Consider the following 27,642-nt stretch of genomic DNA (forward strand, 5'->3'; position numbering starts at 1 on the left):
TTAATAGCAATGAGGCACCCCTTACAACCCCAAGAAGAGGTCCAAGATCAGATGTAATTAATGTGTTAGGAGCATGCTGTGTGGTTCCCTGCACTGCGAGCCAATTGGGTCAAGTTTTGTTAGGACTCAAAGTTTAGCATGGGATGGTAGCCTATGCTTCTCAAACAGGATCTTTTACTTTGTACCCAGTCTGATGGTTGGTGTGTTACCATGTCTGGTAGGATGATGGTTCAGATAAGCAACAGTGGCATCTGGGTAGTGCAGACTCAACCAGCAGCTTGAGTCCAGTCCATTTCAACTGAAAATAGCTCCATCTATATGAGTGACCCAGAAGGTTCAATCAGCAGTCACTACTTGTTTCCTTAGTTTGCAGTGCCAAAGGGGGGTGTCTTTAATCTTCCAGTCTGTAGTTTTCCAAGTGACGGTCCAAATAGGCCATGGCAACAAATCCGGAGTCAGTAAAAATATAATGAGGTTTACCAAGGATAGTATTTGTCAGAACTATAAGAGCAGGCTTGTGTTCTGCCCACCGAACAGACTGACCATGTCCATCTTCAATTCTGAATGGTTGGCTTTGAGGCCAACTTGCAGCTGCCCAGTGGACACCATCAGATTTCAGTTTAGCCAAACCATCAGTGAAGCGAGCCCCAGCATTGTGGGGAAACTCTGTGAACCCAGGGCCCCACTGAGCCAGCAACTTAACCTGCAGGTGGTGGAGTGGAAGAGCTGCCATTTTTTTCATGTAGAGCCAGGATGCCTCTGAGGCCAGGCCAGCTGCATTCTTGAATGTACCGTTTCCATACTGGAGCCTTTTGACTTTGTTAATTAATCATTGAGTCTGAGTCCATCCACCCCAAAATAGAAACATCAGGTTATAGTCGCAGTTCCCCCAGGGGTCAGGCACTCAGCTTCAGCAGGAGCCCTAGTAAACTAATAGCTGCTTCTCAAAAGAGGTAAAACCAGTAGCTATGCTGAGGAGGTAAGGAGTCCAAAACCCCAAGGGGCATCTCCTTTTGCCAGAAGCTCCAATTGGCAACATAGTCACCAAGACTTGTAGCTCAAAGGGATCGTTGAAGATGGAAGGCCCCAAGAATATCTATATCTGGCCCTTCCGAGTCAGGAGAAGCCCTCTTGGTACTTATGCGTATTTGTGTCTAAGCATGTACAACACCAATACCAATTCTACATTCAGCACTGGGACCCAAAACAGCAACATATTCACATGGAGGACTCCACCCCCACGTTCATGTTAATTTCCTTCCCCACTGTGAACTCTGCCCCAACCCTATCAGTTGAATTGGGGTATAATCACCACATGGGACCCAGTAAAATGGCAATTCAGTCCACAGTTTGAACCCCTGTCCTTCCCAATATTCCTCAACATACTAGATAGATAGTGGCCTTTTGTCCCTTTTGGGAATCGGAAGATATCACCCTAGCCCTAACTTCTTTTCTCCTTAAACCAGCTGAGGTCAGTCAAAAGAGGAGGGATGGGTCACAGGGGTTCAGAGAGGGAGAGGACTCCACACAGTAAACGAATCACATCTCAGTTTTGAGAGGCATGGCAGTTGGTTGCAAAAATTTATTTCGATTTTAGCGTCTCACTCTTTGTGGAATCAACCTCATCAGCATTGTAAGCCAAATCCAGGACAATAAGAGTTTTAATACCAGTCAATGCCCTCTCTGTGGGTTCCCATGGGAAATTATTTCAGGGAAATTTTCTGGGAGGCCCAAAGCTTCCTTAAAACAGGTAGGGCCCACTGCAGAAAAACAAAACAAAAGTTCTGAGGCCTTTTATCACCATCTTCAAATAAATCTAGGATGGCATGATAGACTGCAGGAGAGGCTGAGCCATAAGGTGGCCCAGTTGTTCCATTTCTCCTTAGCAACCAACCTGCAGGATGCCCTGCATCTTCCAGGTGAACCAGTTAGATCTAATAATTTGCCTGGTCTCTGTCTCTGCTTGTAGGGATTGGGAATTGCCCTGCTTTCATACTCAATGTAGGTATGTGTCTCTGTAACTGTTTCTGAAAGAGGACAGAACCTTCTGCCCATTCAGAACAAATGTTAGCACTAGTTATTCTGAAGGAGTAGACCAAGGCTGCCCTCCCACTTGGAGGGGAATTAGCAACAAACACGGCATCATTTGGGTAGTTGTTCTGACCCCTCTCCTCAGTCTATAATCACTTCCCTCAATTTTCCTCATTAAGAGGAATTAAGATGGAAGAACAATGATTGCTCGACTGACCATACAATTTGGTCAACATGTTTGCAACTGTTTCCCATGGACTTCCTTCAAGTTCTATTTAACCATCCTGCAGAGCCTTCATGCCTTTCTAGTACGCCAGTATTTCAGAGAATGAGTGAAGTTTCACTTGAAATAGAGGGGACTTTAACAAAAATGTTAAGTATTATTTTAAAGTATATTTTCTTTGTGCTGTCCTCATGTTGTTACGTGCATGACTTTTGTGACTTTATGTCAGACTTTCTTTTGGATTGGTTGTGAAAGCCACGTAAGATTTTTATTTTGAGAATAGAATTAATAGTTCTATGATAGATAGTGCACATCTTATCTTAAAGAAATCATATTTTGGGCAGACTGTCCATAAGAGACTTATGTATTTGCCGATAATTTAATTCCTTCCTTCTTTCCTTCCCTCCTTTCCTTCTCTTTCTTTCTTAAAAAGTGATGAGCAAATTTGATAACTTTGCATTTTATTTTAAACCCATTTTAGGGGTGATTTTAAGGTAGCTTGCTACTTCAATGTTTGTTATTGTAACTAATAATTGGGATTTTGGTTTGGTTTGATTTGGTTTTTCACTACCTACTGTTACAGGCATATTAGTTAAAAATCACTCTGTTTTCATTTTCTATTTCCCTCTTTCTTCCCACCCCAATTTTTTCTAGTCAGTTGTTGGCTTATCCAATTGTAACCAGAGATACACTTGACATATTAGTTACTTGACATATTAATTTTGGCCACTTCTGGTATGCTTTCTTTTGCCAATGAAATTATTGAAATTGAAAAATTGGGTGGGGGTGTCTATGAGAGACGGAACTCTTTCCCCTGGGCATTAAGTATTAAGCCAGTTTCTCTATCACGTAACAAGAGAGAAGTGTTAAAACCAAAGTTCACGGCATGCAACTGGCAGAAGCAAATAAATGGTTCCCTTTAAAAATTTCACTTCAACGGCAATAAATCTCTAGTTAAGTCTAATAACAGGATTTTAAAATGGCAAATGAAAAATATATCGATTTCAAGTAGTAGCTGAAATGCATTTCTTTTTTAGGTTTCTTAATTATCCTGTGAAATGTCAAGTGTGCTTCAGGGCAGCTGGTTAACATTGTCTTAGTTCTGCCATAGAATCAAAGGGTTTTTATTGCTGGAGGGAATTCAGAGATTATCATTTTACACATATGGAAACTGAGATCCAGAGAAGTGAAGGGACGGACTTATAGTCCTGAATAAGCAAGGCTAAAAAGTGATTCCTCTTTCTGATGGTCTTTCCACTCTGCTGCAATGCAATAGTGGTGGTGTTCTGAAAGTATAGCTACAAATTCCCATACATTTCAGATGTTTTAGATTCAGAGTCATTTCCTTTCCTTTGTAGCTATTTTATATGCATGCTGCTTTTGGTTCCATTTTTCCCTGTTTTGCTGAAGAATGTAGTGGTCTCTCCCTCTGCCTCCATGTAATAGCTAGCCCAACCTAATCTTTAAGTCATGGTATACACTTAAGGGTTAATATTATCAATCTTTTTTTTTTTTTTCAGAGTTCTAATTTCTGAATCCTGTAGCCTTATTCAGTCCTTATCTTATTGGATATTTTCATAGGATTTGACACTCTAATTAACCCTGATTCTGGAAACTCAAACCTTCCAGTCTGGTTTTTCTAGGGTCTGAGGATTATTTCTGCTTCCCCTTCAATGGCTCCTTTACTATTAGTCCCTTAACATGGAGGCTAATTTTGGTTCTGTTTTTCCTTTTATTCTCTCCCTGGGTGATCTTCCTCCTCTACAGCTTGAGGCTGCTAGCTTCATAACTACACCTGTATACCTTTACGTCCTCCACACCAATCTTTTGAACATCCTCCTGGAGCTCTCCAGCTCCCCCTTTGTTGTCAGGCAGCCACTCTACCGTTTAATATCTTCAAAAACAATGCAAAATGTTCACATTTATCAAATGTGTGATTTGGGTTAAAAAAGAAACCTATTCTCTCCAAGTTTCTATTCTCTCACCTATAAAATGGGTTAAAATGAAATTTAAATGCCAAGAACCCAGCACAGCAATTGAGAAGTTTTGCTTTGTTGTCCATTCTGGAATTGCTTCTCCTATTGTGATCAGTTTTAAAGGACTTTAATATCTTTGGGTTATACTCTATTCTTCCCCACCTCTCATCTTTGCATCATGTCAGTTCACAAATGCATTGATGTTCTGTCAAAGAAGCATCTTTCCATTTTGGCCTTCACCCATCCTCAAAGTCTCTGTCTTAGTTCTGATCTCATCATGCCTTGGATGGGTCTCCTTTCCTCTAGTTTCTTCTATCAATTCATTCTTCAGCATGGTGTCAGAGTTATTGGCCTGCCCCACCACCTAACAACATCCTGCTGGCTTCCCAGTGTCTTCAAAATAAAATTATAATTATTATAATTTTCTAGCTAAGCAGTAAATCCCTTCATGATCTAGTCCCTACCTACTATTTCAGCTTTATCTTTTGCCCCTCTTTTTTTCTCATGCCACAGTGCACATGAATGGACACACACACATGCACACATGCACACACAGACTCCCAATGCATCTGCCACACCCAAATTCCCTTGATACGCCACTTTATCAAGACTACCTTCAGTATATTATTCCCTCCATTTGTAAGGCTCTCTACTCCAACTGACTTTTTAAGCACCCATCTATCTTTGGCAGAAGAATTTGTGCTCTTTCTATATTTCTGTATGGACTCTTTATATGTCGGTCCTCTACCCTTTCCAAATTTTGATCTCCAAGGCAAGGGCTATATATTAGTTTTCCTCCTTGATACCCACTACTGTGATGGCCACACAATAGACATGTAATAAATAGACAACATAATTATCATTTCCTGCTTACTTCTTAATGAAGGTTTCTTTGGATGTTATTTGGAATTTATTTTATAAAAATCCAGGTCTGTGATCTGTCTTCCATGTTAGCTTCGAGATTAGATTTTATTTTTAGGAAGACAACATTTTGAATCAAAATATCGGGAATAAAACAAACAACAACAACAACAACAAAACCCTACCAGTACACATTTTGCTCCCCACCCAACCTCCAGCAGATATGGATCATTAAGCAAGACATTCTTCTCTGAGAAGGCAGGTAGATTCTTTTTTCTCCACACAGCACTCCAAGAGCCACTATCAACTGAATGAAGTTGGCAGCTGATGTGGAACCTGCTTGGGATAACAAGTCATTAGAAAACACAGTGTGGATATCAGATGACCTGAAATTCTGGTCCAGCTTTGTTGCTGACAGCTCTAAGATGCATGTGAGATGGCATTTTATGTGATGTCTTCCATGACATAAATATTCAGCAGTTAATTGCCTATTAGTGAATGATGATTACTGAGCTATTTTTGCCTCATTTTCTCCTCCCAAGCAATAGGGGAGGTAATTTCCAAGACATTTTTGATGGTTGGCATAAGAATAAATGTAACAAGGAATGTGAATTAACTAGGAGAAAGTTTAAAATCATATAGAAAAAATAGTTTCATTGAGTTAAAATATTATGTACATTGAAGTAGTTAACTTACAGCTGTGTTGTAACAACTAGAAAGGCAAAATATACTAATGTATATTTGCAAATGTATATAAAAAACACTTGTAAGTATAGTACAAAGAACTTTTTTTCTGAACTAAAAAAATTACCAACAAAATGCGTCATCATCCTGTAATACTTTATTTTTTTTTTCTGTAATACTTTAGTGTGTATTTCCTACAAACAAGAACATTCTGCAGTTCCATAGTACAACCATAATAAATCAAGAAATTCAAAATAATACATTACTGCTATCTCATCCTCATTAGATTAGATCCCCATTCAACTTTCACCAAATGTTTGATTATATCCTTTGTGGCAAAAGAGTCCACACTAGATCATACAATGTATTAAATTGTTATGTCTCTTCAGTTGCCTTTGGTCTGGAGGAATTCTACAGTGTTTCTTCAACTTGTATTACCTTGATGCTCAAAGCTTTTAGGCCAGTTATTTTTGTAAACTGGACTTGTCTGATGTTTCCTTATGATTATATTTGAGTTAATTCCTCTCATGCAGAAATATAGAAGTGCTGGTATGTAGTTTTCATTGTATCCTATCAAATGAGTCATGGTTTCAATTTATCTCATTACTAAAAATACTCATTTTCATCATTTTACCAGTATGGTGACCTCAGGATTATTCACTATAAAGTTATCCTTTTCCTTTTTGCAATTAATAAGTATTTTATGATGAGGTTCATTGAGACTATGACAGTATCTAATTCTTCATGAACATTTTAATTTGCTTATTTACTTATATCAGAATCAACTCGTGGCTTCCTCTTTTGTTTGGTGGGTTGCAATATGTCACTGTAATATGTTGTAATTTTTGGGGGGAGGGGGCGAGGATACTGATATTATCCCAAAATTGGCAATTTGGAGCCTTTTTGAGTTGGCTTTGGTATCATTTTATGCATATCTCATTTTTTGAAAATTGCATTATTTCGCAGCTCAAAAAAAATGTGGGCTTATCTTGTACTTTTTTGCCCAAACACTGAATCAATCATTTCTCCAAGGACTTCTGGTTCCAATTAATAAGCACTAAGTAGACTTACTCTCTGGGGGTATTGGTGTTCCCAGGCTCTCGGTGGAAAACACTGGCCTTGAATGTATGAATATTCATACATACACATTTACAGCTATATTTATGTATATTTATATATACTTTATATTGTGTATATATACTTATAAATATTAGCCCTGTATAGTCTATATTACATCCATATATTTATATTTTATGAATCCATACGTACATAAAATTTGTAATATACATGATATATGTAGAGAATATACACATACATATATATGTGTAATGAATTTGTACATATACCTCCAATTCTTTTTTTTTTAAGATTTTATGTATTTATTCATGAGAGATACAGAGAGAGAGGCAGAGAGAGAGAAGCAGGCTCCATGTAGGGAGCCCAATGTGGGACTCGATCCTGGGTCTCCAGAATCACGCCCTGGTCCGAAGGCAGGCGCCAAACCGCTGAGCCACCCAGGCATCCCTGTACCTCTAATTCTAACAATAGTGATTATTCTACTCCTGACATGTTTTACAGCCAGCTTTTATTGACTTCCAATTACGGCATTTTCAGAAATTTTGCAAATTGGTTGTTAAACCACTGGTAGCTTGAAAATGGCCATTTTGGGAATCTTCACACCACAGAAATTGACAAAGACTCCCATCTTTGGGTGGGTCTGATTCATGTATTTACAGCTGAGACACTCAATCTTGTTTTTGAATACCAGACCAAATTTTCCAGTGACTTGCTAGATATCTTCTCACTGATATTGTTAATATCATTCCATGAGCAGCAACTCTAGGATAGATAACCTGATCATCATTTCCCCTAATTCTGCTTCTCTTCCTAATGTTCATCTTATTATAGCTAAGAGGGCACCTTTCCTCCTAGTCCCACAAACAAGGAATAATAGAATCATTTTTTATTTCCCCTTCACCTTAATCTTCCTAAATTTAGCCCCCAGGTTCTGTTGAGTGCATCTCTGACCTGTTTCTTATGACCCTGTTATTCATCAGCACAGGCTTATTTTAGGCTTTTGCTTTTTTTTCTTGCCTGGTCAGTTGAATGTTTATCTTTCCTAAATATCTTACCTTGACTGAGAGATAGATACAATAATGGAATGCTTTCTCACTTGTCTGAAACATATTCTAAGTGCAAGTTGTCAGTACAGGATGATGTGGTTCCAGAAAATCCGATCAACTGTGACTTAAATGGTATAAAATAGATGCTAAGTTCACAGAAGGAAGTTGGAGGAGAAGTGGTCTCAGATTTGGTAGAGCTGTCCAATACCATCATTAAAGCCTATTTTCTATCTGTTCACTCTGCCATCCCCAGTATATTGGCCTCTTTTCTGACACTTGTCATTCTATGGTCACAAAATGGCTGCCAGAGCACCAAACAGTGTATCCTCACACCACAGAGAAGGCATATCACAAGAAAGTATCCTCATTCATCTTTCTTTTTTCAAACAACATAGTCTTTCGCAGGAGCCCAATTCTGCCAACATTACAAAACATGTATTTATTAATTCAATGAGCATTCATTGAATATTATTTTAAATTTTAGGGTAGGGTGGTTGACAACACAGACAGAAATCCCTGCCCTGAAGGAGCTTATATTCTAATGGTACATCTGTTCTCCATTAGAAGTAATCTAAATCTGAATCAGAGGAGGCCAGAAGACTTTCCAGAATTACCTTAACTTACTTCCTGCCACTCTCCTTTTTCAAAAACAGGAGCTGGGTGTTGATTCTGGTGTGTTTTGATTCTGACCTAAATTATATTTTTCCTGGCTAATATTTCTTAGTTTGTGAAATGAACTTGGGCTTTTTCCTATTTTTAAGTACTAACATTTGCAATACTATTTTTGCATTTTTTGGTTCATTTTGGTCGATTATAGTGTTGAGACTTTTGTAGCCTTGCACTTTGAACAGCCACTCTTCCTTAAATTTAGTGTGTCCCATTTGAAAAGAAACTTATACTTTAAATGGAAACTTTTGCTGTACAACATGGCTTTGGAAAAGTGCCACAGGAATGTTTTTAGATTGTATAGGACTTGGCAATGAAAATAATTGGTTGAAGAATGACATTAAAAAATAATCTTTGGATTTTGACACCTTATAGAAGAAAAGAAAAAATGTTATTGTATCACTCTTTCTCCATGATATGGTTTTCTTAAAGGAGAACAGTGTATGTTTAACTAAATAATAACTTACTCCTTAATGTCTATTTTAAAAGGACATTTTATCAGTTTGGATGCTTTGGAACAGCATGTAATAGAAAACACAGACTCTGTCTTAGTCCATTAGAACTGTAATAACAAAATACCACAGACTGGGTGGCTTATAAACAACAGAAATTTATTTCTCATAGTCCTGGAGACTGGAAGTTCAAGATCAATGTGCCAGCATGTTCAGGTTCTGGTGAAAATCCTCTTCCGGGTTACAGACTGATGACTTCTTGCTGTGTCCTCACATGTGGGAGGGACGAAGGAATCTCTCCAGAGTTTCTTTTGGAAGAGCACTAATTCATGAAGGTTCCTTCCTCATGATCTAATCACCTCCCATAGGTCCCATCTCCTAATACTATCACATTGGGCATTAGAATTTCCATATATGAATTTGATTGGGGAAGGGGCACAAATATTTAGCCAAAGCAGACCCAAAGTGAATTAAATAAATATATTACTTCACATAATGAGAAATCCGCAGGTTGGGCAGGCCCTAACCAAAGTGTTCTCCATCGTGTAGGCAGGCTGTTAGAGACCCAAGACCCTTCCATCCCTTGGCACTGCCATCCCAAGACCTGGCTGTGGTGTCAGTCCTCATGGCCTCTCATGGCCTTGGTAGTTCCAGGCATTCTATTCAGATACAATATTGTCAAGGAAAAACCATCTGTTTTTCTGGCTCTTTCTTATGAGTGCAAAACCTTCCTTAAAGGCTCCTAGGAGACCTCCCTTTCACGTGCTATTGGCCAGAGTTGGTCACATGCCCATTGCTAAAACAGAGAAAAGAAGTGAGGTTATCATGATTTGCTCTGTCAAATCGGAGTCTATTCCCGAGAGCTGGAAATAGGATCACCTTCTCGTGATGCACATGGTTTTGAGGAGAGCAGATAACTGAATGAAACTGGGTTCTGCCAAGAAGAAAGAAGTTGGAAAGAAAGTGGATACCCAGGAGGCAAAAAAAGTTCTGGGACACCTGCAACAGTAGAAAACTTTCTTCTTAAAGAGTATGGTTACATTTCATCATCTAAGATGCATAGAATTGCTTTCCCCACATGATGTAATTTAATTTCTTATTTTGTTTACTAAAATTACATGAATGTTCCCCAAGCTTCAAGAATAGGACACAAACCTCAGTGTATCTCTGTGATAAGTAGTTATCTGGCAGTGTTTTTTTTTTTTCAACTACATTTCTAAGCATTTTTACTCTTTTAATCTTCACAGCAATCTTTTAGGGTAAGTTCCATTATTTTTTTTAAAGATTTTATTTATTTATTCATGAGAGGCACAGACACAGGCAGAGGGAGAAGCAGGCTCCATGCAGGGAGCCCGATGTGGGACTCGATCCCGGGTCTCCAGGATCACACCCTGGGCCGAAGGCGGCGCTAAACCACTGAGCCACCCAGGCATCCCGGTAAGTTCCATTATTATCCTCATTTTATATGTGAGTAAACTAAGGCACAAACTGAATAAATAGTTTGTCCACGATAACCCAGCTAGTAAATGTATCTTTAACTATTTGGAATTCGGGCAGCAGAGGCATCTAGATATTGGTCAGATCCTTTGCCCTGAAACCAATATTATCAAAGTCTCCTAACTAGACAAACCGAGATTTTTGAAGAGTGCACAATTCCCTTTTGAAGGTTGGGAACATTTTTAAAAGGTGCAATTTAAATTTATTCTTAGGATGGTGTTATTATTAAGATACCCTAATGGCTTTTTAGCTATGAAAATAAAATGTGAAAGATTTTTCTCTGAAATAGAACTTTTCAGATAATTTAGCATCAAGGAGTTACAGTATTAAGTAACCATTGCATTCCATGCTGTAAATATTTGTCAAGTGAGTCCTCTGGGCCAGGGGCCACACCAGTTAAGTATATAGAGCTAAACAACCAAGATGTGGTTCTTGCCTTTGTGGTGCTTACAGCCTAGTGGGAGAGAGAGAAAATAAACTAGTCAGGAAATGTTAACAATATCTTAGATGAGACTTTCCTACTATCTAGGTATTTTGCCGGAAGTTCTAAGCCTGAGAAATCATACATTCTATAGAAAGGTGCTAATTTCTTGTTCAGACAGGAGAGACAGGGGTTTAAATTAGTGATGAGTACATATAATGCAAAACAATAAATCAAATAAGGTAATTATTAACTCCAGAGATACAAGTTATATAAGAAAAGAAATGTGATCATAGAATATTACATGTCTTGGCTCTGGATAGAGTTTACATAATTAGAATACTATAAGCAGTAATCATTGAGAAAATACAAATGTTACTCAAAATACACACATACATAGAAAGACAGAACAAAACAGATGAGAGGAAGGGAAGGAGATCAATAGATGGATGAAAAGCAGCCAGAGAGGTGAAAATAGGAGGATGAAAAGGGGAATTCTAGTATCGTGGGGACAGCTACAGGGCAAAGCACATGTAAAAGAAAAGGAAAAATCCACTCTTCCCTACTGAGAAGATGATAAAATCTAAAACTGAAATTTTTTCTTAAAAAAAATAGTTAAAAACATGCTATTTAGAGATGAGTAGGCAAATACCAAAATAATCAAAAGAACTAAGCAGGGACCACTCTTTGTAACAAGTCTTATAAACTAAATTTAAAATGTTAATAAAAATAAACATGAACTTAAAGCCAACAATATGTGACCGTATTTTATAGCTGCTAAGACATTTGAATCACATCAGGATTTTAAATCATTAGAATATTGGGGAGAAGTCATGTTTCATCATCAAAGAGAATCCTCTGTTGTTTTTCATCTCAGCTAATATCTGAATCTGTGTTATAACCAAGTGTTCTAAATTTGCTCTTATGAACTATCATGAACCACTGTGTAGGGAGGCCACTTTGAAAACAAGAATAGAAGACCTGAATTACTGAGTAATTCCGTCACTTAGTAACTGTGAAGTAGCTTTCTGCTGCTAGATGAATGGTTTAGCAATGTCAATCCATTGGTCAAAAGAAAACTAGGTTAGCTAGAATTGTATTGTTTTGACCATACATTTTCAACAGTGTCTAACAGCAAAACTTAAATATATATGAAGCGAATTTCATGTCATCAAAAATCTGAAGTGTAATTGTAATTAAAGTTTAGCACATGACCTCCAACCCTCAACTGCAATAATCTGTCTCTGTGTCTCCTTTAACTTCATTCAATTACCTCAGTTGGCTTTTGATGCCTGAAATGTTATCTAAGTGCTCAGCAGGGATCCACATTTGTTCAGTTTCAGTTCCCATGGATTGGTGCAAAGACACTTTAGGGTGGTGGTGGGAAGTTGTTTTCACGAAGGGCTATTCTAGATAAAGAGCTGAATTCTGCAGGAGAATCATGCCAGGGCAAGTTTCAATCCAATACTTGTGCCATCCATACTCACAGAATCCCACTTGGCTACCCACCCAAGTGGACAGTTTTGATTCAGAAGTCATTTTAGAGGCCCTTTTAAGAAATTACTTGTCAAAATGTAGTTATATAAATCCTTGAAAATAGCTAATAAAACCACTGACAATGACAGCTAACTTGTATAAGGCATTTCTGAAGAAATATAATTCTACTTTTAAATTAGTCCCTCTTGCCAGTATATTGAAATGCTTGGAATTTTAAGTAAATCATCCTTAAGATCCCTTAACAATTTTGTACAGATGGAGGGCCACGTGGGTGAATATCTTGCATGCATGGGGATGAGATCCAGATGGTGAGAATGTAGAAAGGGTTGTTTGAAACATGTTAGAAGAGAGTCCTGAAACATCAAACACTGTGATTGTAAGCAATGGAAATAACTGTCCTAAACTCTAAAACAATGCAAAAATATGAGGATGTCAAAAACCCATGGTATCTTCATTTAGGTTTTCTGGATTGAAAATATTAGTATTTTCTATCAAGAAGAGACTGGCTTGAATATATAAATATACTCATAAAAACATACATATTAAAAACATATGCATGTAATATATTACATGTACACTATATGTTACACCTTTATGTTATTAAAATAAATATTACATATATTACATTATATATGTGCATATGTAGATTTGTGTGTATATTTATATGCAAATAGGTTTTTTGGAAGACAGATGTCACTATAAATGATAGAAAATGTTCATTATTAAAACTTTATTTCCTGATTCTTTTAAAGCCACTACCAAAGCTACAAAATATAAAAATAAAAAGGATCATTATTTTTTAAACAGATGCAAAAAATATTCTCTGGGGAAATACAACCAGACTGATGTTTTGTCTGCACCAATTTTTTCGCAAACTCTCTGGCATTGCTTGACAAGCTTGGCTTGCTTCCCTTACATGTTCAACATCAATACCTATGGGCAACTACATATGTGTTCACATAAGGGTAAAGGCTATGTCAAACATCTGCAAATATGGATGTGTAATTATTTCTATGTGGCATATACCAGCTGCCTTATTTTCCCGAAATACGAAGTTCTTTCAGAAATAGAGTTTTTTCTTATGTTCCCCATGATACACACATAGAAAATAGTACAGAATTTTCATAGTACTGTTTCATGACATTATATATATGTACATAAAACTGGACATTAGTTTTCAGGAGATGAGCTTTCTCTTGAGATTTTAAATTTTAATTTCTTAGCTGTCATCATGCATTTGTTGCAGAAACAACTTTCCTCTTAAACAAGTATTAGCTATGTCATCTTAGGTCTGTGAGGTTTTAGGGAGATATTTACTATGTAGATTTGGAATAAGGTGGTGTCCTTTATGTCAGATGACTTAGCACTCCTGTAACTCAACGGTAATACCCACTATTTAGACATAAGTTCATTTAGACATACTGTTAAGAAAAAGAGTGTAGCATGAAGTTGGACCCTGTTGTTACATCATGGACAAAATGGAGCAAAGACTTAAACATAATCGCCAAACTATAAAATTCTAGAAGAAAATATAGGAGAAATATTCATGACACTTCTTTTTTTAAAATTTATTTATGAGAGACACAGAGAGGCAGAGACATGAGCAGAGGGAGAAACAGGCTCCCTGTGGGGAGCCTGATGCAGGATTCAATCCCAGGACCCCAGGATCACAACCTGAGCCAAAGGCAGATGCTCAACCACTGAGCCACTCAGGCATCCTTCTTCATGACATTTTATTTAGCAGTGGATTCTTGCACATCCAAAGACTAGGCAACACAGCCAAATATAGATAAATTGGACTATATCAAAATTTAAAACTTCTGTACATCAAAGGACACAACAAAGTGAAAAGACAACATATGGAATAGGAGAAAATATCTGCAAATATATATCTCAGAAGCAATTAATATCTACAATATATAAAGACCTATAATGCAACAACAAGAACAATAAAAATTGGAAAAAGAACTTAAAGTAGACATTTCTCAGAGAAGATCTACAAATGGCCAACAAACACATGAAAAGTTATATAACATCACTAGTCATTCAGGATATAAATCAAAACAGTGACTAATCACTATATACCCATCAAGATGGCTCCTATCAGAAGGAAACATGTGTTGTCAAAGATGTGAAGAAATTGGACCCTATGTGCATTGTTGGTGTAAATGTAAAATGGTGCAGCTGCTGTGGAAAACAGCATGACAGTTCCTCAGAAAACTAAAATAGAGTTACTCTGTGACCCAGTGATTCTCCTTCTGCATATATAACCAGAAGAATTCAAGAGCAGGGTCTCAGATATTTGTACATCCCCACTCCTAGTGGCATTGTTTACAGTAGTCAACAGGTGAGGCAACTCAAATATCTCTTGATGGACGAATAGATAAACAAAATGTGGGATATATGTATGATGGGATATTAAAAGGAAGAAAAGTCTAACATATGCTACAACATGGATGAAGCTTGAGGACATTATACTAAGTAAAGTAGGTCAGTCATGAAACAAAAAATAATTGTATCATTCCTCTCCAGTGAGGCATCTAGGATAATCAGACTCCCAGAAACGGACAATAGAATGGTCGTTTTCCCTGGGGTGGGAGGGAAGGTTATAGGGAGTTGTTTAATGTATATATAGCTTCAATTTTGCAAGGTGAAAAAGTTCTGGAGATGGGTTGCACAACATTGTGAATATGCTTAACACTGTTGAACACATAAATGATTAAGATGGTAAATGTTACATTATCACTTTTTTGTAAACCAGTGTAACAAATACAATGAAAAAATGAAAAAATGCTTTCCAAGGGAGTGATTATCTCTGCCTATAATTACTGCTGCATTTGGGGGGACAGAAGCTGTGATAAGCATTTCAAAGGAGAGATGTGGTGTGTTTTCCAGGAAAAACAGAAAAGAATACAATGGGGGAAAAAACTGTCATGTCACCTTGGGAGTCAGTTGAACTAGGGTTTGACCATACTAAGAATTACCATGTTGAGCCAAGGTTGCTGAATGTTCTGGGTTCCTGGGTCCTTTATGTTAAAGAGAGGCAAATATGTAAACTATACCCATAAGATCTAAGATCATTTTGAAGCTGAATTGATGTGAGTTTGCCAAGTTCCCAATACACAGCATAGAACAAAGAAAGTAATAGTGTATGGATCCTAGTACTGCTCTTCAAACCAAAATGTTTTTGCTGCAAATAAAAATTGTTACGAACTTTTGGACCCACCTGTGTGGCTCAGTCGGTTAAGCATTTGACTCTTGACTTCAGTTCAGGTCATGATCTCAGGGTCATGAGAGGGAGCCCCAGGCAGGCTCCCTGCTCAGCGGGGAGTCTGCTCCTCCCTCTCCCTCTGCCCCTCCCCTTGCTCACACCCATGCACTCCCCCTCTCGCCATGAGATAAATGAATAAATCTTTTAAAAAATTGTTTTGAACTTTGGAAAATAAAGTAATAATATACCAGAATTTATATTTAATAGAATTTTATGCATAAGCTATTGAATCAATAAATTAGTGATGAGTCTAAAAAAGTATATGTCCATCTCTATTAGATAACTTCCTTAAATAGTAGATTCTTTCCCTAATCAAATAAACTACTCACAGAGAACGAAGTCTAAGGAGTTCCACATTTATTTATGCACAAAGGATAAACAAGAAATTCAGAAATGTTATAAATCTTAAATTAGTGAATACTGAAAGTTATAAAAGTTAATAATGAAAATCTGCACATTAAGCTAAAAAAAATTGATCTCTCCTCTGTAACTGTTCAGAACTCAACTCCATGGTCTTTGTTTCCCGCCCCCACTGTTATGAAAGAGCCAGAGACATCAGGCATCCTCTTCCTGTGAAATTCTTAATAATTATTGAAATATATTTTATAAGGTTCCTTGTAAAACATAACATTTGATTACTGAACTACTGTTTATATCACTTAGGGCCATTGGTTGGGTGCATATTGTGGATTCTGTAAGAGAAGGTGTATTTGCAAACAGATCATAGATAATATCCAGCCTCTAGTTGGGGGGGAAAATGAGAGCTGTATCTTTTCTGTACATATTTAAGATTACTCGTTTCTTTATCCTTGTACTTGATGAAAATAAGAATGTGATAAAGATTAAAGTCACTCAAAAGGAATTTTTAAAGATATCAATTTTTCACACTGGACTTTTCTGTAGTTCTTATATAATGCAAGATCTCTCATTTGTATACATCACAATTCACTTTGACTAAGATGTCCTGGGGAAGAGATTAATTTAATTAAAATATTATTGGGGCATGACTGCTAAACATATGGTTTTAGTGGCTGACAAGACACTCTGCAGAGGCTGAAATAACCACACCATTAAATCACACATGGACTGATATATTTGCTCGTGGCTACATCTGTAAGCAAAAATGTAAACATCTGAAAACATAAAGGTGACGTTCTTGAAACACAAAACTTCTTTCACTGAGAATGTACACTTTCCAAAGTTAATACTGAGGCATCTTTGATTACTACCAGACCACACTGAATGAGAAAGCGAAGTCGTCAAGCCAAGCCTTTGTTTACAGAGCATAATCTAATTACCTAAGGATCAGTGTGGGAAAATAGGCCAGGATCTGACTTGACATCAATGCACTTTTAATATTTCAGACAATCTATTTTACATTCTGCCTTGGAATGTGTGACTTGACCAAAAAATGCTTTTGCATAGTAGCACAGAAATCAAGTTTGCCATCACTACTGTGAATGTATACACATAGCGCATTCACAAATAAAATTGCCTACTTCCTACATGGTTTTCTAAGACATATTCATTATGTGTGTGAGCCTCTGAATTCAAGTAGAGTCTTGGCATCAGGAAGACTTCTCAAAGCCAATATGGAGATTAAGTACACCATGCTTGTTTTATATATGAATTGCTAGCATTTAATAAAGTTCCTGCCTACCTTCTGCACATTTACGTAGGAAGCCAAGAGAATAGGTTGACATTGTGAAGTCCCATTATCAGGGAAAGGACCAAGGCATCGCTCTAGGGTTCAGCATTTGTTTGGACTTCCAACAATATTGTTTTCATTATAGTGAGCTTAAATCAGCATTAGCTGCCTTTCTATCAAAGAAATTAGTTCTTACGTGAATGGCCTATAAATAAAAATTGTTATATAGTGGAATAATAGGAGCATATAATGAAACTTGATTTCCAGCCAAACAAACATATGGACATTAAAAATTAAAAAAAAAGGAAAATGTGCACTATATGGGTCCCATGTGGGATGATTGAAGTCATCCACTAACATGTGTGTCTGGATTCTATCCATTTAGGAGCACAAGATCCTTTCAGGCAGGGGACTGCTCTTACTGTCTAGAGGTGTTGGATGTGAGAAGATGTGGTTTCCTGTGGGGAGAAAAAAGGGTGAGGCAAAGTTTTCAACAGTTACCACAGTTTTGTTCAACACATTTTATTGGATAATGGGATACTAAGATTCAAGACATAGGCAGTATTAACAATTACAGCATTCACTGCTACCTCAAAGCAAGTAATGATGCCTCTGTTTTGTATGAAGGGTTATCCTACAAATACCTGCATGATTTTAGTTATCTATATCAGGACTCCTCTTAATTTCATACATTGACTTATAGACATTCATTCATTCATTCAAAACCTTTATTGTACACCTACCATTAAGACAACCTCCTAATAAATAAAAAAAGTCACTTCATATTATCTCCACTAAACTAATCTATTCATTCATATAATCCTAGTAACAATACCTAGTAACATATACCTCTAAGCTTCCCTAGTTTTCTGTGATAGTATAAAGTACCAAAATAATGAATTGAATTATAGTTGAATAACCCACTTGAACTTTCTGTGAACTTTAAAATCAATGAAATGCTAGTTGAATATAATAAGAGAAAGCACTTTTTTAGTTTTTATTTCTTTTAACACCTAAAGCTGTATCTATATGGGTTCACAGAAAATGCTATATAGAAAGTAATGCTGTGTTAACTGAATATTTTGAACATAGAGGAAATTAGTGGTTAAAGTAACATAAAAAATCAGGTCAGCACAAATGGATATGTACACCCATCTGAAATTTCCAACTGCAACTGAGGTTAAGAAAATTTTGAGTGAGGTACTACATACTAAATAAATCATCAGTGGAATAAAATACATATTTTATAAGCTTCAAATTTCATTATTTTATAGTTTATTTCCAGTATAACAGAAAATTATCTTTTTATTCAAGTAACATTATTTTGGGGATTTTATTGACCATGCTTTAGCTCCTTTTTTTTTCCCCCTAAGCTGTAGCTCTTAACAAAGACTCAGACCTCGTGTGTGGGAGAAAAAAATTGAGTAGGGAAAAGCTTACTACAATTACTAAAGATTTTGTCAGCACACTTCATTGGATAATAGAATACTGTGTTTCACAACATTGGCAGTATTAGTAATTACAACATATGGCTTTATCTCAGAACAGTGGTGATGCCTCCATTTTATATAGTTATATTAGTTATCTTACTGCTGGGTCCAGTTTGACCATAAACTTTCTACTATTCTTTTCTCTGTCCTCTCTCTTCCCTTTAGTTTTTTTTTGTCTCCCACCCTTTGCCAAGATTTCAATTTAGACTTCTCTTCCTACAGGGAGCTTGGCAAAACCAAGTTTGAGCTTTCTGGGTTTTCTCATGACATCTTTTACTTCCTCCTTCATTTCACCTGTGTTGCAATTCCTTGCTTAATATTCTGTGCACCTGCCCAGCCTCCCCTCCCCACCCCCAGTGTGTGCTGTATTAGGGGCAGAACTATCTCATCTATTACTTTCTCCCCAGAATCGATCACAATCCTTAATACAAAAGGTGCTCAATATGTATTTACTGAATGGATGAACTAATGACTGAATGAAAAATGAATGAATAGATGTATGAATGAGAATCTGTAGACCTAGCTTCTAGATAATGCTGTTTGTATGGCCTTTGGGAAATCACTCACATTTCTGCCTTAGCTTCCTCAAGTTCAAAATGAGAACGGTAGGCAAGACAATTTCTAAAAACTTGACAGACCTCCGTGTATTTGATTCTGTGATGAACCCTTCAGAGTAATCCTCCCTTCAGAATACCTTTTTTTTTTTAACCTAAGGAATGTTCTGATTTCATGTGTCATATTGAGAAAGAATTGCTTTCATAAGCAAATTTGTAGCTCATAACCCAAATATAGAGGTTTGGTTTATTTTTTTTAGCTTTTGAGGCAAAGTCTTGAACTGTTGCAGGCTTTGTACATACTATCTGCTATACAATGTTGAGACTATCACAGAAAAATCAAATAGTAGTTAATTAAATAAAATAGGGTCCTATTTTACCTATATCCGCACAGATAAATAAAAATGTAAACCTTATCTCATTTAATTTTTTCATTAAGCCATTTCAAAAATAAACTTAGTATAAAACAAGACAACTGGAGTATAAAAATGAAAGTATAAGCTCATTACCATTATCTAAAATAATGTTAAATCTAAAAATGTTTTAGTCATTGTCTATATGAATTCAAACAGAAATTAAAGAAGGGAAAGAGATGAATATGGCAGATGTTATATTGAGTATAGAGTGAAGGACCTTTAGAAGGTGTTCCAATATGTGTGGATGATGTACTGATGAGAGTCTGGCCGAGGCAATTAGTCCATCAGAATTATTACTCTTTTTATTTGTATCTTAACTGTTCTGTTCCTGGCCCATCCAAGAAGACTGTCAGATAATAATAGCTAGCATTCATTCAGAGTTTACTATGTGTCAGGAATCATGACATGAAATGTATTATTATTTCCATTTTATACGTCAGGAAATTATAAAATAAATGGGAGCACAGAGAAATCAAATAGAGGCTGTCTGAATAAAACCCAAGCAGGCGGTTACTGTGTGCATTGCCTCTGCTACCTGCTTGCTCTGATTATATTTCCAGCAGTCAACATAGTTTCTGGCACATAGTAAGTGCTCAGTTTATATTTGTTGAATTAATAAATGAGTAAATAGATGAAAAGATGGGATTCTAGAAGTATAGGAAGAGGCCAGAAATGTAAAGATGGTTTGGGTAATTGGTCAAGACACCAATGAAATTATCTTTATCAGAGATATCAGAGAAGCACCATTTTTCAGTTTAGAAAAAGCATATTGTGGGATGCCTGGGTGGCTCAGAGGTTAAGTGTCTGCCTTTGGCTCAAGGTGTGATCCTGGGGTCCTGGGATAGTGTCCCGCATTGGGCTCCCTGCATGGAGCCTGCCTCTCCCTCTGCCTATGTCTCTGCCTCTCTCTGTGTCTCTCATGAATAAATAAATAAAATCTTAAAAAAAAAAAGGATATTGTCATGGAAGTGCTTTTGTGACTTGCAGTATGGAGTGTGTGTTTTCTTATGCTAGCACAAGTAATCATCTTAAAATGATAAAGTCTAAACTTAAAAGTGAGATTTAGGTATTATATTCCAATTTATAACCAAACTAAATGTGATGGAATATAAACTCCTGACAAGGTAGGATTATAATGGAAATCTTGGCAGTTCTTCAAATATGCTTCTAGAATACATCATCATATTTTAACTCTTCATATTTAGGCCTGGAATAAAGTTAAATTACAGTATTTTCCCCACAGTCATTTAATCTAATAATTATAATTTAAGCTGTTCAGTTGTTCATCTTGATATGATCACCGGGCTTTTCTTTACTCACCAGACAGTAATCAGTGGATTGCAAAAGATTCATTAAGATAAAATATTTTTAATTGGGGGGGGAAAAAAAGGTCACACTTTTTCCACTATCATTAAACACTTACCAAACAATGACTCCAAATGGGAAAAGACAATTTGATGTACTAAGAAATCTTTAGGTCCTGGTTTGAAACATATGGAAAAATATAAACTGGACTCTGAAGCTTACTACACTATAGTTGTGTGTTTGTATGGTTTTCATAATGCAATTGTAAAAGAATCACTGCTGGAAAACTCTGATATTACTAGTTCCTTTGTATATCTTTCTGGACCTAAGAATTGGCAATGTTAGTAAATTAGTGAAATGTGCCATGGAAATAGCCTAGAGGAAACAGAATTTATATATGCGTGCATATTGAAACTACGTGTTTTTAAACAAGTATAGAAAAACCCTTAGAATTATCAAGGCATAACTTTAAAATGAAACTGTTCATGATTAATGATGGACCTAGGGTTTTACACAATTTTAAAAGATTTCCTGGGATCCCTGGGTGGCGCAGCAGTTTGGCGCCTGCCTTTGGCCCAGGGCGCGATCCTGGAGACCCGGGATCGAATCCCACGTCGGGCTCCCGGTGCATGGAGCCTGCTTCTCCCTCTGCCTCCCTCTCTCTGTCTCTGCCTCTCTCTCTCTCTCTCTCTCTCTCTCTCTCTGTGTGTGTGTGTGTGACTATCATAAATTTAAAAAATAAATAAAAAAATAAAGGTTAAATAAATAAATAAATAAATAAATAAATGATTTCCTATGAAATGTATCAGAGTAAAAATTCATTGTATAGCAGCACAACTATGACCCAAATGCTTAAGTTGGCACACGTTCAAATTCTTTAATGTATTTGCATATGAACTAATTATTGTTTCCATTTATTGTTATTTGAAAACATCATTAAAATATAAACAGAACTATAATATCAAGATGGAAATTAGGTGAAAATAACTTTTCACTCTCTCTGATTTCAAATTATAGAAGCCAAATTCCCTAAACTGTGTATTTCAGAAGTAAGTTCTCCTAAGTTTCATTGTTTTTCAATGATTTGTACTCAATAGTTCAAGTAATATTTACTTGATACAGAGAGAAAACTGAGTTGACCTTCAAGAACTTTTTAAAAAGTGGGTATTTTGTGGTAAGACTCCTAGATGTTTCAAATTCTGTTCTGTCTTCCTGTTCATAAAAGAAGGTTACATACCCTTCCCACAATGAAATGTGGATACTAATGATGTTCATCACTTAAAGGCCTGATCCTTGGAATGTGGCATAAGATCTTTCATGATGTTTTCCCTGTTGACATGACAGGAAGTGAAGATATTCATAATGATAAAGCCACAAAGTTAGAAGAATCCTGAATCCCTGAATTTTTACTTAGAAGAATACCACCAAGGAGAACTCATTCAGCCTATATAAGACTATGACATGAGTGGTAAGTACAATTTTTATCATATTATCCACTGAGATTTGGAGATGGCTGATAATAACAGCCTAGTTTTAATTACCTTAACATACAGAAAAGTTTGTATCGGGTGGGATTGATGGTGAAACAAAAACCTAAATTATAGGGCATTGGTATAGCAGTTGAGCATGAGCTTTGCAGAAACAAAGGACTGGATAACTAGAAATTCTTAGCCTTCTTGAGCTATAAAATCCAGTTACATTTAGAACCCAAAGAACAAAAGATGGGATTTTTGAGGCACATTGGTTCAGTAAAACTTTTCCATTTCAGAAGGTGACTAATAGCTGTCAAAGGAAGAGACCATCACTTACTACTGAAACAAAAAAGCAAACAAAGCCCTGAATTCATTGCTTATGAAGAAGAGGAGAGCTATGCTTGTAAGATATATATAGTCTATGAGCAGAGATTGGCCTCAGATACACAGGATTTGGGGAAGCCAGGACCTGGAAAGCTTTCAGAAACAGAAGTTGGAGGTTAATCTTCAGTTATAATATTAAGACTGTTGTTGCCTGGCTTTCAGAAGGGTGTTCACTGGAGTGAGGGTGTTGTTGATTGGTTTTCAAAGTATGATTACAGATGCAAAGTTGTCATTGATTACGTAGGATGGATTTAAAACCAGTTCAAGTTTTTATTCCTTGCTATGGCCAGAAAACAATTCATCTTTTTCTAGGGGATTAAGAACTTTTGATTTTGAGGCTAAGATGAAATTTTTTAAATATATTTTTCTCACTCATGGTTTTCTGTACTCCTAAAATAATCACTCTGGAGCTGAGAGACAAAGTCATCAGAAAGAGGAAGTGAAGTAAAACAATCTAAGGACTTTATCTGGAAAAGAACATTAGGTATGATTATTGACAAGTTTCACTGAATTAGAACCAACTGGATATAGGTCAAATAGGTCAAAAGCCTACTACTAAGTTTTTGAAGGAACTCTATTGCCAGAGAACCATGAACATGGACTTTCATGAACCCTAGGCCTCCAACTTTTCATGACCACAATGTTGGCATGTACCCCAATGTCCACTTTCAATAAATTCAAGGAGAAAAATAGGCCACAAAGAACACACTGGAGCAGGGGCCATGGAGAGGTTTAGATCTTGAGAGAGCTCTTCAGTATCACAATATGGCTTCAAAATTATAGGGTAGAAAGGGGCAATCAAGTTACAACTTGGAAGCATTTGAATTCACTGGGTAGAGAGGATTAACATCCCAGGATATTTTAGATTGCTCAACTTGGAGTCCTAAAGGAACTTCATCCATGCTCAGTTGTAGTTGCTGAAGGAATCCCAGTTCTACCAAGGCACTGGATTGACAATGATAAATGGGGGTGTGGGTGGGAAGACGGCTTTCAGATTTAATGATTGTGAAGTTACATCGTACTGCATTTTAACTTAGAGCAAGGAAATTTGTACTATAATTATTCCCTGCAGATTTGATAACAAAATAAACATTATGGTCAAATTTGAAGCATCTCTACATTGACTTACTATGTACAACCACAGAGAATCCATTATTATATCCTTTTGTTTTGTGCCTTTGCTCTGGTAAGCTATACTGAACTACAAATCTCAACATAATTTGAAATAAGGAATAGAGTAATGATAGAGTGTGCATCCCAGGAGAGAATCAAGCCTGGAGTTAGTTTGATTAGTACAAGCCTTGACCATGTCAGCACACTCTGGTAACAAAATCTAAACTACATGTTACAGAAAGAGGTGCATAAACAAGAGGGATTAGGACTTTATGAGGACAGGAGCTGGGCTATCATGAGGAAATCTGTGTGTGTGTGTGTGTGTGTGTGTGTGTGTGTGTGTGTGTGTGTGTAGTGGTGGCTAGTCACACCTCTTTAGGTTTAATGGTTAAGAAATGAAAGTACCAGAGAATGTTCAGAAGGAATTGCTTTTCCCTTTGCATCCTGGTTCTGTAAAATACTTCTGCTAGCATAGCCATATGGGCAGCTTGCCCATCTCTTACTCACTCCTGAAGGAGATTGAGTTATCTGATTGGTGGATGACAACCATGGATGGTATTTGTGAAATGAATGGAACTGATCCACTAATGGCGGTGAGCCCCAAATCAACTTGAGGCAGGAATTCTACTCTAGATCTGGATGTTCCCATAGGCAGGCTAGCCCAAGGTCTCAGGTTGAAATGGAAGAGCAAGTCTCTTTCATCAAGAGATCTAAAGTCATGTTATCCAATTGGCCTTATCAGAAATAAACCTGAAATCCAATCATGAAATGGGCAAAAGACATTAACAGAAATCTCACAGAGGAAGACATAGACATGGCCAACAAGCATGAGAAAATGCTCCGCATCACTTGCCATCAGGGAAATACAAATCAAAACCACAATGAGATACCACCTCACACCAGTGAGAATGGGGAAAATTAACAAGGCAGGAAACCACACATGTTGGAGAGGATGTGGAGAAAGGGGAACCCTCCTGCACTGTTGGTGGGAATGTGAACTGGTGCAGCCACTCCTGGAAAACTGTGTGGAGGTTCCTCAAACAGTTAAAATAGACCTGCCCTACGACCCAGCAATTGCACTGCTGGAGATTTACCCCAAAGATACAGATGCAATGAAACGCCGGGACACCTGCACCCCGATGTTTCTAGCAGCAATGTCCACAATAGCCAAACTGTGGAGGGATCCTTGGTGTCCATCGGAAGATGAATGGATAAAGAAGCTGTGGTCTATATATACAATGGAATATTCCTCAGCCATTAGAAACGACAAATACCCACCATTTGTTTCGACGTGGATGGAACTGGAGGGTATTATGCTGAGTGAAGTAAGTCAATCGGAGAAGGACAAACATTATATGGTCTTATTCATTTGGGGAATATAAAAAATAGTGACAGGGAATAAAGGGGAAAGGAGTAAAAATGAGTGGGAAATATCAGAAAGGGAGACAGAACATGAAAGACTCCTAACTCTGGGAAACGAACTAGGGGTGGTGGAAGGGGAGGTGGGCAGGCGGATGGGGTGACTGGGTGATGGGCACTGAGGGGGGCATTTGATGGGATGAACACTGGGTGTTATTCTATATGTTGGCAAATTGAGCACCAATAAAAAATAAATTAATATAAAAAAGGAAAGAAAGCTGATATTTTCATCTCCATCTGGGTCTGATTTCTCAAATGTATCTGAACGTGAGAGGGGAAGAAAAGAATATTATTTACTGCTTCTCTGAACATCAACCCTCCTCCCTATGAATCCCGTGTTACTGCCTTAGCTTGGGATGACTGACACCAAAAAGCCTTTCTTTTATGAAAAACAAATCCCTGACTTACAAGTAGACTTAACCCTAATTTACATTTTCCATAAAGTGAGATATACCTAGGTGGGAACTCTGGGTCCATCGTGATCTGAGCATGGGCACAATAAGCCATCTTCTTTGAACTTGTTTTCTCTCTGGCAGGACTGTACTTATCCTCAAATGATACCTACTTTAAAAAGCAGCTAGTACCAGGCCCAGTACAATAGGTGTTCAACAATAGGTTATTCTTTTTAGTATTAGTAAATAACTTCTTAAGCAAAAGCAAATTTTTGAGATCATGTGTCACAGTGTCTAGGACATCATAGTTGGTAAATATTAATTCCTCTTAGTTCAGTCTTTGCCCCTGAAGAATGAGTAATAGAATCCAAACTAAAGAAGTTCTGCTTTATTTGTTAAATAAAAAAAAAAGTGTCATGTAAAAATCTTATAAAGGAACATCTGTCAAGTGAAAGTCATACATCTTTACTTGGGAAAGTTCTAGTTTGTGCTCCATTATTTATGGTACAGGTTTAAGATCATGTTGGGTGGCCCAGCTGTTCCTCCTGTGCGTTAAGAATGTTGGGCACTGCATACTTCCTAAATCCAAAAGCAATAGCTCTTTCCCTTATGATCCAGCTCAAGATGGAGTTAGAGTTGGTTGGACAAAAAGTTGAGTAGGGCCATAAACCAAAGCTGGGCTTTGCTTCTTCTAGTTTGCATGCTTTCTGTGGTTTACAATGTCATTGGTAACCAGGAAAGCTCCATATAACCAGTTCACTGCATCTGGGTTAAGATGTATGCAAAATTATAAACATTGGCAACAGCCTCAGCGGAGGAGAGGCACCATGTTTATTCAAGAATATGGCATGATAGTAATCCAACTTCTGGCATATGATTTATTTTTTAAGGCCAAAAATCAAATGACCCACGTTAGAAGGCTTTTATTGAAGCCTCAGGCATGTAGTGCTTATTTGATTTTTAGAAGAAATCGAGGAGATACGTAGGTGCGTAAAGGGGGCAGGGCAGAGAGGGTTAAAAAAAAAACCCTCTTGTTAACACGAAATCCATTTTAGAGATTTTTTTCAATCTTTGAAAGAGTGATATTACTGGACCAAATGATAGTCTCTCCATAAAGAAAACACTATCCCACTTCTCAAAGTAATTCTTAATATGCATCTAAAGTTTCATTGTTAAAGAGTCAAATTTTCCAAATCAGAGAAAAGTATTACTTCATGGTTCCCAAGTTTCCAATCACTTACCATATGAAACATTGAAGTTTAAGAGTCAAATGCTCCAAGTGAAAAGCATCTGTTTGATGTCGGCGAGGTCTCTGACAAATTCAGTGTTAAAAGACTCTTTGTGCTGCTCTTTGAAAATATATCACTTTATAATAAATCTCTGGGCTTTGCCACACTCGGTGATGAGGTTTGCTTTATAGACTTACGCAGGAGGATCTGTTGGCCGCCCCTGGCTCTCTGTGAGATGAGAGTGGCAGATCTGAAAATCCAAATTAACAGATGGCTTCACGTTTAGGTGCTGACCTAAGTATCTGTATTTTCTTTACATTTCAGGACACACATTCTCCTAAGAGGGGAGGCTCCTGGCCTATCCAGCTGCATGTTTCTTCTCCATTTCTGGGAAAGAAGATACCAAATTGTGAAAGATGCAAGGAATTAAAGCTGCTGAAACATTAATGATGGAAGTAGCTGAGGCCACATCATTACGGTACATGAGTTCGGACATTGGTGGTACCAATTATTTCAGC

General features: G+C 37.1%; 1 protein-coding gene across 3 annotated transcripts in view; it reads left to right on the forward strand.

The window, feature by feature from the left end:
• The window catches only part of LYPLAL1 (lysophospholipase like 1), an 89,680-nt gene that overhangs the window by 41,636 nt on the left and 20,402 nt on the right, over positions 1–27,642 (forward strand). For all 3 annotated transcript variants that reach the window (XR_012001796.1, XR_012001798.1, XR_012001797.1), the window contains 2 exons: positions 22,460–22,583; positions 27,449–27,602. The gene's annotated coding sequence lies outside the window, so the exon portion shown is untranslated. The remainder of the gene's footprint in view (positions 1–22,459; positions 22,584–27,448; positions 27,603–27,642) is intronic.

Source organism: Vulpes vulpes, chromosome 5 (genome assembly GCF_048418805.1).
Source record: "Vulpes vulpes isolate BD-2025 chromosome 5, VulVul3, whole genome shotgun sequence".
NCBI classification, from domain to species: domain Eukaryota; kingdom Metazoa; phylum Chordata; class Mammalia; order Carnivora; family Canidae; genus Vulpes; species Vulpes vulpes.